Source organism: Ciconia boyciana, chromosome 22, assembly GCF_034638445.1.
Source record: "Ciconia boyciana chromosome 22, ASM3463844v1, whole genome shotgun sequence".
Lineage (NCBI taxonomy): Eukaryota > Metazoa > Chordata > Aves > Ciconiiformes > Ciconiidae > Ciconia > Ciconia boyciana.
Window position 1 is genome coordinate 7,553,306 of NC_132955.1, and position 11,695 is coordinate 7,565,000.

The 11,695-nt window shown below is 53.0% G+C and overlaps 1 pseudogene; it reads left to right on the top strand.

Moving 5' to 3' along the window:
• The first annotated feature begins 8,065 nt into the window (after positions 1-8,065).
• Positions 8,066-11,695, top strand: part of LOC140662665 (cyclin-Y-like protein 1-B) — an 8,845-nt pseudogene continuing 5,215 nt past the window's right edge.

Genomic DNA, 11,695 nt, shown 5'->3' on the forward strand with positions numbered 1-11,695 from the left:
CTCCACATATCTCCTGAGCTGTCAGCAAAATATCCCTGACAGCATATGCCCTGCTTGGCTGAGGCCTATTCCTGTGCACAGAGGAGCTTCCCAAACAGTTCAGTGAAGCCTGATGCATGTGCACATGTGTTCCTGATCCTACCAGGCTGAAAACACCAATGTCTGATGAACATTTGTCCTTTGCAGACCTACAAGGATTCAAAAGGAGGATTGCAAGTTCAGCCAGAGCTCAGATCATCCCACACTGCTGGATTCAACCTCCACAATCACCTGAATGAAAATATATCTGCTACAAGGTAGATTTTCACATGAATGCCCTCCTGTGGTCAGAACTGAGCAGATGGGGGAAACTCACAGGGGCTGTCAAATGCAGGAGGAAACTGAACTGCACTGAACTGAGCAGATGAGGGAAACTCACAGGGGCTGTCAAATGCCCTATGAAACCTTGGTTCATCACTTGTGCTCCTCCCCAGTAGGGGATTTCCACTTTCTTGGGGACTGGGCGATCCAGTTCTTGCTGAAGCTGTGTGTTAGCACTGTTACCTTCTCAAGAAATTACTACTCTGGAAAGGTCCACCCTGATGGGGTTTTGAAGAAAACTCAGAGAACACAATGGAACTTTTTTCGCAGAGAAAAAAAGAAGCTTTTGCAAGGGACTGACTGCAAGGCTCAGGTGAGTCTCTGGTTCCTTCCAGCCCTTGGTGCTGTGTGGAGCACATAGATGAGAATGGACAAGTGCTCTCTGCACAGCCCACAGCAAATACTCTTCTGTCCTAGGGTGTACAGGGAAACCAGTTCCAGGGCAGGGGTTCTTTGCCCACCTTCTCTTTCCTCTCGAGCCACTGACACTGGCCCATTCTGGAAGAATATAGTGGCCTGCAGATCTCTGGGTGCACTGAAGAAATAGTGCTGCAAGAGAAGAGCTCCCCTTCAGCCTTGCACAGACACATCCGGTCCCTCCCTGGGTTGTTGCACAGCCAAAGAAGTTCCCTGCAGAGATCTGCTCAGTGTATGAAGGTCTCCTGGGGAGAAGAGAAATCATGCTTCCAGTCAAAGCCAATGCTTACCCAGTGGTTGCCTCAGGAAAACAGCAAGGTTGATACACCCGAGGTGTATGCTGAAACTGATCCTCCTGCATGTGTGAGAGAGACTCAAAAAACCACACGTCCCAACCAAGAGCCCCGAGAGTGCAGAGCTGCTGGAAATGACTCTGCAAGGGGAAGAAAGAATGAAATGGGGAGGAGAAAATGCTTGTTCTTAGCATGCCTGAAATGTCCCTCCTGTCGTCCTCCCTCCTCCAGCAGCAACATGTGTTGCTCCTCCAGCCAAGATCTTTACAGTGAGGGAACCTGGTGGCTCTGGATTCCCCATGGTGGGAAGGGTCTCTTCATGGTCCGAGATCACAGTGGAGTCCTCCTATCCACAGTGAGAAATGCCTGCTCTTCTGCGTACCCCTGATGGACCATTTAAGATTTTTAATTTTGCCTCACTGAGGTTTTACAGCATCTCTCTGGGGACATTGCTATTTCTTCTGGGAACAGATGGACCCTATGTTTCTACCATTTCTCCCCTTTCCTTCCTCTGCCACCTAGGAGCAACACCTGTGCCCCATATTTCCGGAAATACATGAGGAACCTGGCTGTGCAGCAGCTCGAGGAACCTGGCTGTGCAGCAGCTCCAGGAATCTGGCTGTGTGTCCTGTTCTGGCAGCATAACGTGCAACCCCAGAGAGGAGCCAGGGTCCAACAACAACTTCACAGTAAAAAAGAGCCTTCATCAAATCTCTGCAATAATCATCATCTTCAGCAGCAGCAGCATCTGTATTTTCCTTATTTCCTAAGAAATAAGGGCACTGCACATGCTCGGAGAGAAAAGGGGATCCAAGGAGATATGGACGGTTTCAAGATGCACTCAACCTCACACAGACGAGGCAGTTCTCTCTTGGGAGTCTTCTGGGAGTCCATCACCACAGAGCTAGCTGCAGCGTGTCCTTCCATGCACCCAAGATGGACAGGAAAGGACCATAACACTCTGCCATCCTAGGCTACACAACAGAGGAAAAGCAAATGCAGAAAGATTAAAACTTCTACCTTTCCAAAGTGAGGAGTGAAAGAGGGATAGACCAGCCTCTCTGACACATCCTCTGGTGCAACATCTTGGGAGTCTCTCCTTCCTTGATGTTTGTGTCTCCTCTCCCACCAACCTCCAGCCCTTGATGGGGATGACTCTTGGCTCCTGCACAGTGTCTAGCCCTAAACTCCTGTCAGCACACTGCAAGGCTGCAGCTCTCACAAACACAATGATCAACACCATCAAATCCTGCTGGCACCAACTGTCCCAATCACACCCCCAGGCACTGTAGACTTTCTCCCTCTGCCCAAAAGGAGATATCTCAGGAGTCAATAAATGAAGTTTTCTTCCTCACTGTCCCATTTCATCTCATAAATCAATTTCTTAAAAGCTCATTGGGAAAAAAAAAAAAAAAAGAAAACCTCAAAAAACTCCCACAAAAACAAAACCAGCCTTTCCACTTGAAAATAACCCTTCCATTCTCAGTTTCTTCAAAACAAATTTGATCTGCATTTATCCTCTCCTTACTTCTATCCTTTAAGAAACAAGCCAACCAAACTATTTTTATCGATTCTGTAGAATCATAGAATAATTTAGCTTGGACAGGACCTCTGCAGATCACCCATTCCAAGTTCCTGCTCAGAGCAGGTCTCATTAGATCAGGCTGGTCAGGGCTGTGCCTAGGTCCTGAAAATTTCAAAGGCTGGAAACAACATCTCTAGAAAACCCAATTCCAGTACTTGAGAATTTTCAAGGTCAAAAAAAAAACCAACCAAACCCCAAAACTTTCTAATATCTAAATAGATTTTCCCAGGTTCCAAATTGTGTCCATTGCCTCTTCTCCTACCACTGCACACCTTTCAGAATTTCAGAAGAGCCTGGCTCCATCTTTCCACATCCTCAGAGCACATAGACACCCATAAGGTCTCCCTTGAGCCTTATTTTCCAAAGGCACCGTTCCCTGAGGCTCTTAGTGTGTCATGTCCTCAAGCCCCCTGAGCACCTTGGGGGATTCTGCTGGACTCACTCCCACATGTAGATACCTTTCCTGCATACCCAGGAGCCACAGAATGAACACAGGACCCCAGGCATGGTCTCATGAGTGCCAAATAGAGGAGAAGGATCACTTCTCTGGGTCTGCTGGCTACACTTTTGCTGAGACATCTCAGAGTGCAGTGGGTCTGCTTTGCCACAAGGGCACACTGCTGACTCACCTTCAGCCATGGGCCACCAGGCATCCCCTGGTTCCCAGGTGTTTGACCTATAACCTCTGCCTCCAACACGGTCCAAGCTACATCAAGAAGCTGAAAGTTGCCTGTCCCCAGAGGGGCAGGTTGCTCCTGACTCAGGCCTTTGGAGGAAGATCCCTTGGTGAGCAGTCTCTCCTTTTCTTTGAAGACTTGGGCAGAGGCAACAATGGTCCAGCAATTTTCTCTGCTGACCTCGGGTATGATCTGGAGAAGATGGGACATTGATGTCATGAGGCTGTGCCAGAAGTCATGCCAATAAGCAGGTAAAGGACTCTTCCCTGAGATCCCTGCAGCCACATAGTGCTTCCAATTCTCCAAAACCAACTGTGGTCAAAGAAATACAGAAATGGTGAGCACGTTAACTGAGCAGGTTATTTCATGTCTTCTGCAAAAGGAAAATGCAGACAGAGTCTTATTATCTTCATATATCCGTTGCTCCTGATATGCCTCAGATGATTTGCTGTGTTCTACCTAACCTCCCTGCTCCTCTGCCATGAAGAAGCCCTCTGGAGAGATAATGGACTAGTGGTTAAAACATTCATCCCAATGAAAGAAATTAAACTTCCTTCTTTGCTGCTCCCCAGGCTTCTTACGGCCAGGGCCAGGGCAAGGATTTTCAGGGTTGGGCAGTTCCTACTTGTGCAGTCAGGCCACAGCTGCTCTTTTCTGCCCCTGAAGTTCACGCCAGATCTCCAAAGGGACTGTAGAAAAGTAATGGACAGTTAATGCAGGCTGCAGTCAAGCAAAAGGTGTGAAGGAGAACATTGGAAGCCTCCTTCTCTTTGCCCGACCTTGACATTACAACTATATCAACTATCCTCCAGCAAAGGGGAAGTGTCCCTGATGCTCTTCTTCTGCCACGCACTTCTATGCCAGACATAATTGCCTGCACGCACCCCTGCAGAGGAAGGGGGAGGGACCTGATACCCACCTGTGTCTGCTTTGCTCCAGGGACTGCCTGGTTGGAGACAGGAGGAGGCATAGGCAGAACACCTGAACCCAGGTGTCCGTCAGTCTCTCCCCACAGCTGCATTTTCTCTCCCTTCTCCCCACAGACAGAGGAGGTTCCTCAAGAGAAAGATCTCTGTGAACAGCACCTGCTGCAGCACCCCCCATCCAGAGACAGACACAATCCCTCACTCCAGCAGGAGGATGACGCCCCAACACAACCCTATGCTATACAAGCAGCCCTTCTCTGTCCTTTCACACGTGCACATAGACAACCTCTGGCAGCCTCTGCTACCCTGACCTCAACTCTCCACTACCTAGGCAAGCGCAATGAAAACCCCTTTTCAATCCCTTCCAATGAATGCCTGGACTATTCAGCTCGGAGCACTCCTTTACTACGCTGCTAGGGGCCTTTGCTAGCACCGTGAACAGGAGCTGTAAAGCTTCAGTCGTCAGCACAGCAGCTCCTGTTCACAGCCCTCCTTCCACACAGCCTTCAGGATCACGTTGTTCAGCTGAGGTTGTGGCAAGAGGGATGGGAAGCCCAGCTGACACAGGGGACAGGGGTGAACCTTCCCTGACTACCTCTGGAGTCAGTCAGGCTGGGTGCTACTTTGGGCCTGGAAAGGCCGCAAGGGCCCTGGCTGTCCAGCAGACCTGCCCCTGCCCTTACCCCTTCACGAAGAGCACCCAAAAGCCCCTGCCCCAGAAGGCAGGAGATGGCTGAGCCCACCGACATGGGGACGCAGAGCTATTACAGCAGCTGGGATCTGGGGCTGCAGGCAAGGAGGTTCAGGTAGCTCTGGCTACTGCATGTCTGATTAAATTACCAGCAGTGGGGACAGAGGTCCCTGCTCCTCTGGCATTAAGAAAAACACCCTAGATTTGGCAGCTGGAGGGTCTTTGGGCCTGCGGCCACAGGCTGCTTACTTGCTCCAGCTGGGACGCAGAGTCTCTCATGGCCATGGCCAGCATACAGGCAACCACCGGGCTGTCATGGCTCCTGGAGTCTCTCATGCCCTGGATGGTCGTGAAGATGATGTCTGTCCTCCTTGAGGGGGAAAGGTATTTCCCTAACATCTTTGGGAGAAAGGAGGGCAGAGAAGTCACGGTGCCGAGAGTGCCCCGTCAAGGGTGCTTGGCTAAGAAGTGAGAGCAGCTCTGGAGAGACACGTTGGGCAGTGCTGGAGCAGTGCCTCCTGAAGGGCCAGACACAGGGGTTGCGCTGGACTGCAGCCCGGCCCTGGGGAGGATATGGGCAGAAGGCCATTGGGGTGATGGGGGGAAATTGAGGTCAGGGTTGCTGTGTGCTGGCCCTGAAGGAAACCCCAATTTCCTGGTGGCCAGGGGCTGGTATTGCTGCTGTGCCCTGAGGTAAGCATTTCGCAGAATCACAGAACTGTTGAGGCTGAAAGGCACCTCTGGAGATCACCTAGTCCAACCCCTCTGCTCAAGCAGGGTCAGCTAGAGCAGAACTAAGTCTAGAACTATGTCCAGAGAGGTTGAATTTCTCGACAGATGAAGACTCCGTGACCTCTCTGAGCAACCTGTTCCAGTGTTTGACCACCCCCACAGCAAAAAGGTTTTTCTTTGTGTTCTACCGCATTGTCATGTGTTTTAACTTTTGCCCATTGCCTCTCGTCCTGCCAGTGGGCACTACTGAGAAGAGTCTGGCCGCACAAGACAGAAGGTCTCTGCTTCCTGGTGCCCCTGGAGCTGGGGATGCGCTATGCTGTCCTTTGACGACCTGCTGCCTGGAAAGGAGGGGAAACATCAACAGGAATGATGGAAAGCTTGGCATGGCAGACTGAAGGCATCAGGGAAGAATCTGACTGGCAGAGAAAGAGGCTCCCCTATGCACGTGGCCCCAGGCCGATGCCACACGGCTGCTTCCCTATGCCCCTCAGGAACCTCTCAGTGGTACCCAGACGGGGCACATCTCAGTGCTGCCAGAGGAGGGAGGCAGCAGGACTGAGGGAGCTGGCTCAGGGACAGGGTGCAACAAATGTGGGTAGTGGCGTTTCCAGGAAAGCAAGCCTCCTGGGAAAGGGAGGCTGGGGGCAGCCTGGAAACACTGACAACAGCCAACTGGACTTGTCAGGAACCACAGTGAAGTCAGAGCATGCGGCTGCAGCTTCTCCACATGAAAGGCTTCATCTGGCAAATGCCAAACCATTTTGCCAGGATGCTTGCTTTTAAGGAAAAGCTTTTCAGAGGAGAGCCGGTGGGTGGTTTCCCCTGTGTGGTGATGCCAGCTGATGCTGGAGTTCCCCTCTGCTCCCCGAGGCCATGGGGCCCTCCAGGCCTGATGCTCACCACCTTCCTCCTCCCAGCCTCCCCAGGCTCTCACTCCTTTTCCCATAGCTCCTGGCTCTGGACAAGGGTCAGTCATGGCAGAGGGCTCCCCCATGCCCACAGAGGCAGCAGAACCCTGTAACCTCAAAGCTTTTGCATGGGTCAGGAGCGAGGATCCTGGGAAACAGCTCAGCCCCTCGAGGCTGCCTGGAGGCAGCATGAAAAAGGTTGGCCTGGGTTCGGGCTTCTCCTCAGTGAGGCCTGAGTGCTGTGGCCCTGTCTGTGTGCCCTCAGATAGCGAGGGGCTAAGACTATGTCAGTGCCTGGCACTGTCATGGAGGGATGTCACTACGGGCCTTGGAATGGTAGGGCCCAGGCGTGAAGTCAGGCACAGCTACGTACACACGCGCATACACTAACGCATACCCAACACGCACAAGTGTGCGCAATGATACACACAGATGCACGGACACAAGCAACGACACAGACACGGGTAGTTGCATACAAGTACTCACAGCTGTGCAAAGAAATACACTCGTCCACAGAGACGTGATCTCACCAGAGGCACACAGGTGTGTGTACACACAAGCATACAAGCATATGTGCTCCCACGCTCCCACGCACATTATTGCAGATAAGCACATGGGGGCAGAGGCGATAGGAAGGGATGTGACTGAGGAGTTGCTGGGGACCTCCCTGCCAGAGCAGGGATGGGGCACTCTAAGCAGGACAGATGCACAGGCAGCATTTAGAGGAGTCTCAGGGACCGTCCAGAGAGAGGAGGAGGCCAAAGAGTTTGGCAACTTCCTCCTGAGGGCAGCTGAAGGCGAAAGAGAGTTGAAAAGCTGAAGTGCAGTATGCCTGCCTGGGAAGACAACAGCCACTGGCTGTTGGAGTGAGCCCTGAGGGAAGGAAAGGGGAGGACAGGACACATACTCACAGGAGCCCTTGGGGGACGAGCCAAGGATTGCAGGGCTGTTAGCAGCTGGGGCCCTTCCTGTCAGCAGGATCATAAAAGAAACCCACCGGAGTGCCCCGGGCTGACATGGCCTGCCTCCACTGGAGCCCTTGGGCACTTAGACTGTGTCTTCTGCCCACACTGACGCATTCTTGCCCCGGAACTCCTGGGACCTCTCATCCCAGCACTCAAAACAAGCGTCCGTGATGGAAGGGGCATGCCATAAACCAGGAAATGCAAAGGCAGCATAGAGGGAAACAGCAACACATCCCCGGGATGTTTCCGTTCGTTAGGAGCATGCAGGAAAATTGTCACTTATGCAGCGCTGCCTTTGGGCTTGAGGCAGTGTGAGGCCAGTATAAAAGCCAGCCCAACGGGTCGCTCTCTCAACCACTTCTGTCACCTCCTCCTCCTTGGGAACCGGGTGAGTTGGAACCCCTTTTTCTCCTCTACCGCCCCTATAGGACAGGGTCTTGCTTTCAAGGACATCTCCGTTGATACCTGCTCCTTCGTCTTATGTTAGTGCTCTGGGATCATGATCGCGATGGGGGGAGAGAGCAGAGGAGAGACGGTCTGTCATGGAGATAGGCTGAGGCTGGGCTGAGGTGGCTCTTTGGCTCCAGGCTAGGCAGGAGGATCCCTGGGCCTGGCTCCTATCCGAAGGACCCTGCTGGGCTCAGGCAAACAAGCCCTTGTTCCCTCCTGCACGCCCTCAACCTCCCCACCCGGCAGGTGTCTTGGCTTCCTTTTGGTGGGGTTGCAGGCTGTTCCTCAGGTGTCCGTGTGCTCTGCTTCCTCCCTGCCCTCTCTCCCAGGTGCGCTGCCAGCCCCGAGACATGTCCTGCTCCGACAAGTGCCGGCCATGCCAGCCCTGCCAGCCGTGCCAGCCCTGCTGCCCAACCCCGCTGGCCAACAGCTGCAATGAGCCCTGTGTCAGGCAGTGCCAGCCTTCCACGGTTGTCATCGAGCCCTCTCCTGTGGTGGTGATTCTTCCTGGCCCCATCCTCAGCTCCTTCCCGCAGAACACCGCTGTGGGATCCTCCACCTCCGCTGCCGTTGGCAGCATCCTCAGCTGTGACGGAGTCCCCATCAACTCTGGGTGCTGTGACCTCTCCTGTATCACCAGCCGCTACTGTGGCAGCAGAAGGTGCCCCCCTTGCTAAAGCCACCGGTGACAGCCCAGACAAGGAACCCCGGGAGCCCCGAAGATGATGCCAGGCTGAATGACGGAGATCGTGGCTACTGCTTTGAGAGGCTCTGAGCATGCCCCGCTCCTCCTGCAAAAGGTGTCAGCCCTTTGGAAGGGGCCAGCCTGGGCTCTCTGAAAACATGGCCGATGCCTCTCGTTCCCTCCCTCCCCTCTCTCCTTTCCCTCCTTTTCCTTGGTTGTGTCCTGCTCCCTGGGCCGTGAGGCCCGCCAAAGCCAGCTTAGGGGGGACCTGCCTGCCCCTCTCCCTCTGTCGGGCAGCCAGACAGGTGCCCTGTGGGAACTCTCCCTTGATCATGGGGCACTGACTCTTGGCTGCCCATGGTGATCCTTTCACTGTGGCCTCTCCTCAGAGACATCTTGTTGCCCTCTTTGGACTCATTAAACTCTGCTGCATCCCAGCCTCTGGCTCTGTGTGGTCCTTTCCTCTCTGCGTGCTCTCTAAAGCTGTCCAGGGAGAAAGGAGATAAGCTGGGAGGGAACAAATGGGTGAGCAAGTGGACCCTTTCTCATTCCTAGAGGGCTGGGAGGGCAGGACACACTGTCCGTGGGCCTCCTTCGGTCCCTGTTCCTTGGAGCTGAGGACGACATCTCTGGCTACTCCACAGCCAGTGACCATCAGCCCTTCCCTTGCTGCATCTCTGCCCAGAAATATTCCCCTTGGCCTCAGAGCATGCCCCACAGATGGCGATCCCAACTTGTGCTGTCTTCATGGGAGGACCCCAGTGTCTTCATGAAGGAGGTCCTGGGAGGTCAGCAGCCCCACAAGCACTCAAGGCAGTTCCTCTTGCTCTGGATGGAGCTGTGCTGGGGGAGGAGGCTCAGACAGAAGATGGCCGTGGGGATGGAAGGAGGGGACGGTAGGAGAAATCACCTTGTCTACAGCCCAGAGCCTCCTCCTCACCTTCCCACCCATCCCCAGAAGGAAGGGGCACGGCATGCAACCAAGGGCAAGGGTAGCTAGGGCAAGTCCCCTGTTCTTCCGCCACATCCATACAGTGCCCTGTGCAGCCCAGCGGTTGGTTACACAGATTGGCAGGGCTGAGGTGTCTCGCGGGCTGCACATCCCCAACTCCCATCACACCGAGCAGCTCCAGGACAAAAGGTTTTTCGCATGGGCCTGCAAGGGGACACAGATGAGCGTCTTACAGTTCCTCCCGTGGCGCTGTAGAGAGCGCACCGATCGCAACAGCCCGCGCTCTCTCTTTGCAGCTCATGGCAAGTGCAATCTCGTCCTGGGGTGCAGGGGAAGAAGAGTTCCATGGCAGAAGCTCTCTTGAAGCAAAATTCGCAGAGACTACCCTTTAAAGTCCGAGTCTCCCAGCAGGCGAATCGGAGTTTCAGAGTGTTCCCGAAATAAAACTCAATAGCAACAGAGTTACTATTAAGCAGGCATCCTTTATTACAGTGCTGGGTAGCACTGGGGATTGCTCCACCATAAGTGCTCTGACAAACAAGCAAGATCGCAGAGATTATGTGTTGCAAAATCATACATATTCATAAGATTAATTTACATAAACGTGCGATTTCTTGGAACTCGTTAATATATGTAAATGTCTCTGGCGCATGCGTACTTAAGTCCTTAGGTGGTCGTTAGGGATCCTCTGGTGGTCGTTGGAGGAAGTCGGTAGTCTTCATCACTCTGACCGCTGACTGAACTTTGTCTCTACGCATGCTCAGTCCATCTTTGTCTTGCTCATACCTTCCTTGCATATCCAAAACCAGTTGGTTCTTGTATAGCTTCTCCTTATCAGCCCTTTCCAGGGACACAGGGCCTGAAGAATTCCTTCTTATCCGTCTACATTGCAACTATCTAAGCTAACCAAGGATTTAACACAGGCAAGGCATTCTTACTCCGATGATTGTTGTTAGGAGGGGGAAAGACCATACCTTTCCTTCAAATAAAGGATGCTCATTAGCAATTCAACAATACTGACAGGCTAGGCTAAATTATCTGCGAAAGGGGAGCTAAAAGGAAACATCCGTTAGAGTTGAGCAACCAAGCTATTTACAACATTTCTTTTTTTCTTTGGGGATTTTAGCTCTTTTCACGCTCACCACCACCTCCTTTCCCCTCAGGCCACTAACGCCAGGACCTTCGCCTGCAGATCTCTGGGTGCTTCAGTGAAATAGAGCCGCCAAGGGAGCACTGAGGGCCCTTTCCCGGGAGCTCAGCCTTGCACAGAAGGGCCTCCTGCCAGGATGCCAAGCGAGGAGAACTGTGCTGTGCCCCTCCTCCTAGCTCCCTCTTCTCCTGAAGCCTGCAGCTCATGGGGAACAGCCTTTGGTGCTTGAACCTCAGAAATCTGGGGCTACCAAGACGGACGAGATCTACTGCGCTGACCTACCTGTGAAACATTGAGAGGGAATGGGCTGGAAAAGAGAGGCAATGAGGGATGGATGGCTGGGGAAAGAAATGCAGGTGAAGGGGGTCTGAGACAACCAAGGGAGCAGGGGTTTCTTCTCTGTCATCAGTTCTGATGACAGACCTTTGCTAGCAGAGTCAGAAAGAGCTGAAGAAAGCAGGTCATCAGCACAGGAGCTCCCACTCACAGCTCTCCTCCCACATGGCCTTTGGGGTCTCGTTGTTCGTTTGAGGCTATGGCAGGAGGGTTGGTGGGCTGTGCTCTGCCCGTGGCTGTAAACCTGCCACTAGTTCCCAGGTACACAAGCACAAAGGCCAATTGACATCATGGCCCACCGTCCTCTGGGGGGAACAACAGTGGGAGAAAGAGACTGCTCCTGATGCCACAGATACAAGCAGGAAAAAAAAGCACGTAAATGACAAGCAGTCATGGCACTTCTAATTACCATCATTGGTGCAAAACTAAAAAGACCTTGGCTGGCTTCCAGACACCCACCCAGCTGCTCGCTCTCTCCCTCTCCCTCCTCAACAGGACAGAAGGAGAAAGTCCATTTAACATAGTGCCAATTAAAAATAGAGCAGGATGGTGAGAAACGGCCAAA